At 45.4% G+C, this 4,240-nt stretch overlaps 1 protein-coding gene across 27 annotated transcripts in view; it reads left to right on the top strand.

The window, feature by feature from the left end:
- Positions 1-4,240, top strand: part of LOC102675389 (forkhead box protein P1-like) — a 237,169-nt gene that overhangs the window by 82,735 nt on the left and 150,194 nt on the right. The window contains exons 1-2 of one of the 27 annotated variants that reach the window (XR_004151834.1): positions 26-335; positions 466-567. The exons of 25 other annotated variants lie outside the window; for them this stretch is intronic. The gene's annotated coding sequence lies outside the window, so the exon portion shown is untranslated. Of the gene's footprint in view, positions 1-25; positions 336-465; positions 568-4,240 lie in introns of those variants that run through there. One more of the 27 variants, XR_004151837.1, reaches the window with a different exon arrangement.

Here is a 4,240-nt window from a genome sequence, read left to right as displayed (position 1 = left end):
CGGGGGGGGTCGCGGGCTGTAGGAGGCTGGCGAAGCAGGGGGAGTGGGGGAGGGAGGAGAGAGGCTGTATGATACCACGGGGTTAGCATTGTTTTGTGCGACGACCACTCAGACTCCTCGTCAAAAGAGCTGCTAATGTCGGTGCACGTCTACTGTGACGTCAATAACGCATGAGGCCAAATTGAAAAATTATCACACCAAAGCGAGGACCGTTGTTTAGAAAGAGGGTGGCTTTGCTTCCTTCCTTCCTTCCTTCCTTCCTTCCAAAGATCGTCGCTAGTTACGCCAGATAGCCAGACAGCCTAATTTCACCCAATATATAGCTAACTAGATCGGTGAGTCTTTCTTTCTTTTTTTTCTTTTTTTTCTATTCATCTTCAGGATCAGGATTTCTTAAAGAAGAAAGGAACGGTGGGGAAAAAAGAATTTGAATAAAAATCATCGTAATTATGTTTTTTTTTTCAGATTTTAATTAAAATAATCGTAAAGTTAATCGTCGATGAGATATTATCGTTTTATCGTAGAACCTATCGCAGCAACGCGATCACTTGCACGGAATGGAATCGAGTGAGTGTTCGACCGACGAAAACAGCGACTACATATATATATATATACACGTGGTAGTGGGAAACGATGCGTCGGAGAAAAGCTACTTTACGAGGGTGGCAGGTCTGATCGTTGGGTTCTCCACCCGGTTTCTTGCCGGCGAATAATTAGAGCCGATAAGTCACAGCGCAACACCCTGTACCGCTGGGAGTATGGGGGGCATGCCGGTGGGACGAGAGGGGGGCGGATTTGGGGTGGTTCTGGGCAAAGTTGAAAGTTAGAATCGCGAACGGGGGCAGGGGTTTGGAAATCGCGTGCCGATGCCCCATTACACGGACAGACTTAGCTTCACCCATAGTCGCGGTTCCTACTTTCGACTTTGGCAAGGGTGAAAACCGGCCTTCTCCACCCTTCTCTCCACCTCCCTGCTTGTGCCACCTTTTACACCAACGGCCCTATCCTTCGACTCGTCCAATATGCCATTGCCACGGACCTTCCCTGTTACTATTTAGGGTAATTTCGCTTTCCGACAACGATTACGTAAGCCTCTAGGGTTTCGTCGTGGTGGTCGTCGGGTGTCCGTTCGTGTCGATCGATTCGATTCGTCAGCCATTCGTTTTCTAATCGTTTCAACGAGAGGATTCGATTGATGGGTGGGTGAATAAAAGTGAGTAAGCAAGCATAGTTAAGTCAGCTGTGGTTACCGGTTGAGGAGGATTTCTTTGTTTTAGGCCAGCCTGAGACATTAATTGGACGGCTTTGTTGGTCGGTTAGAGTTGTCTGGTATAATTTAAAAGAATGGCGTGTGGTTTGTTGGCCAGATATTGAAACCGTTGTCGCATAAAACCAGTCGGTTTCGCGCTGGCTATTTGTTGTCACATCTAAAGTTATTACCGTGTCTCTTTCGCTTCGTATTATTTATGAGACAATATAGATGGTATACACGTAGAGCGTATATTCTTGGGATGTAAAAATAGAAAAACTACGAACGCAATAATTGTAGTGTAGGGACCAACTTTGCTAAGCGTTCCTTTGATTTACTATCGGACAAAGGTCAGAGATATTTCCAAGTCAGTTGCGCGATAGGATATTTAAAGTCTTTTAATTGCGCATAATTTTGTCGAAAAAAAATTAAGGACGGTAATACAACCATCCGCCATTTGTTACCGGATAAAATATTTTACGAGAATTTTTTCCCTTTTTTTTTTTTTTTTTTTTTTAAGGGGAAGAGAACCTGTTGATCGCCTATTAAAAAATATGATGGCGGCAACCGTTCGATCCGATCCGAACCGCAATATCGTCCGTTTTTGGCCGTTCGTTTCATCCATCGTGTATTTTGTCACCAAACATTCCCGATGTTAATACGGGGCACCGGTCCGATTACGTGGATTAGAAATAGATATCGACATTTTACGTCGATACGTAGTGTCACTAACCCTGTACTCCACTTCCGGAGAATTTTCCGACAGTATTCAAATGATCTTTTAACTTGTCGTTTTAATAATATTCATAACATGCCGGCAACGATTTCTATTTCATCGAATAACAATAGAACGTTAGTAGAGACTGTGTCGCATAAATTGTGACACAGCGTATTCGAGACACTACTGTACATTATATACCGTTCCTTCTATCGATATACACGGCCGTGCACTGAAAATACAAACGCATCAAAAATTTAAACGTCATTTGTGGATAATCGATAATTCGTCCGTGATAGCGAACCGTTGAAACCGCGCCGCTCAATCGTTTTCGCGGCCTGTGAACATCGACCTGGAGAAGAGTGGAAAATTTGTCGTCGTTAAAAAAAAAAAAGAAAGAAAGAAAAAAAAAAAAGAAGACCTTGGAAAACGTTATTGTTATCACATCGCGGTGGACAAAGGTGGACAGCAGCGACGCGCGTTATCGTCCACGCTTCCAAGATTTTTGCCAGGGACGCGTAACCATCTCTCCGTGTTCTATCTGCCAAGCCGGACAATGGGACACCTAGTGAAAGGAATTTTTTTACTGCCACTATTTTTAACTTTTTGGCGCGATGAACGCGCGAGGAGAAAGAACGCTCGAAGCGTTTGACCACGCACCGGACACGGATGAGTTATTTTGATATCAGGACTTCATACCCCATTAGGTCCGGTTCACGATTATTTTGGAAGCAGGACAGGACAATACTCTACCTTGACAATACTCCCGATGGCGGTGGACCCCCCTCTCTTGCTCGACCAATCTTTTTCTCCCTTTTTTCCTTTCTCTCTCTCTCCCTCTCTCTCTCATTCTGGATCCGCATTTTTCTCTTCTCTCCGCTCTCCTGATTTCCCCCTCCCCCCTCTTCCTTCTTTAGCTCGTTCTCTTTTTCTCTCGCAACGTTCCTGCAACGTTTCACCGAAGGGAAGTGGAAAAGAAAGCGATCACGCGATTATCACGTTCGATATTAAGTTGGGCTGGGAAAAGTTTCGACAGAGAGTGGAGATCTCCTTCCACGACAGGAAGCATATTTCCATAAACGTCCCTCTTCGGACGCAGCATAACAGCGGGAACGTACGCGGAAAACTCACGGTGTCTGGGGTGGTCAACAAGGGGTGGCAGTTTTCCGCGACGAAAAGGGTGTTCAGGCGAATTGAACTAACAAGGTCCCTGAGGGCAGTTTACGCCCGATATCCCGGTAAACTCTAAACTGTCGAGAAACGATCGTTCAACGGAATACTTTGTCCCTGATCCTGCTTGTTTCTTCTTTAACGAAATTGCACGATAAATCTGCGTGTCCACCTTTTGAAAACGTTCTCTTCTATTTAAGAAAAAAGAAAAAGAAGAAAAAGAAGAAGAAAAATCAGATATCCGATAAAATCTCCTCTCCCTTCTCGTTGATTTCTCGTAAACGCTCGACGATTTACCAAACCGAACCAACGACGAATCCACGTTACCCAAGCCTTCCACAGACTTGAAATAACTTGGAGCTTCGAGTCCTCCTCCTGCTCGTCTCGCGCTATCTTGTTCACGCGTTGTTGGGGTGAACGGTTTTGGCAAGGGTCTGCGGAAGTACCTTGACTTTGATCAACTTGCCCCGAAGTCCTTCACTCGCGCTCGACAGTTCTTACATAGCCGGTTTAGGGTATTGTTTGGCCGCGGAGCGCCGATGAGAAATGGGAGGCATAGATCCTGGTGCCGCATCTCAAGTAGGCACGTCCCATGCTGGCTGGCGGTGACCATTTGTTAAAGTCCACTTTCGCCGCCACCTGTCCCCCATCGGTTAGGAAAACGGCTCATAACACACACCGTCGTCCGCTGCGCAGTTACGATCGTTGTTTTTTTGTCCCCGGCCCAGGGAACGGGGGCGTCTCGAAGACCGTCTTGCGGATAAAATGTCGATGTCGTTATGTCCAATAGCTGCCACCATGATGATAGCCCCCGTATCTTCTCCGCCGTGATTTCTATATTTAAAGTTGTGCACATATATACACGATTGTTTATTCCTCGTTTCGCCGTCCGATCTCGCCCGAATGCATCGTGCGCTTCGTGCATTTCTCGAAACGGAGGAGATATATCATTTAATTCTTTTCCTTTTTTTACGATTAGATTTTGAACAATCTAATCTCGGGAAAGGGAGAAGTAAGTTCGTTTCGTCGAATAATTGTAAAAAAAAAGAATAATTGTCGAAGAATCTTATCCGTTCGCGAATCAAATTTGCCGAACGATTGAC

The sequence above is a fragment of the Apis dorsata genome, unplaced genomic scaffold (genome assembly GCF_000469605.1).
Source record: "Apis dorsata unplaced genomic scaffold, Apis dorsata 1.3 scaffold_58, whole genome shotgun sequence".
In the NCBI taxonomy this organism is placed as follows: Eukaryota; Metazoa; Arthropoda; class Insecta; order Hymenoptera; family Apidae; genus Apis; species Apis dorsata.
The sequence above is the reverse complement of the archived record's forward strand: the minus strand, read 5'-3'. Positions and strand labels throughout refer to the sequence as shown.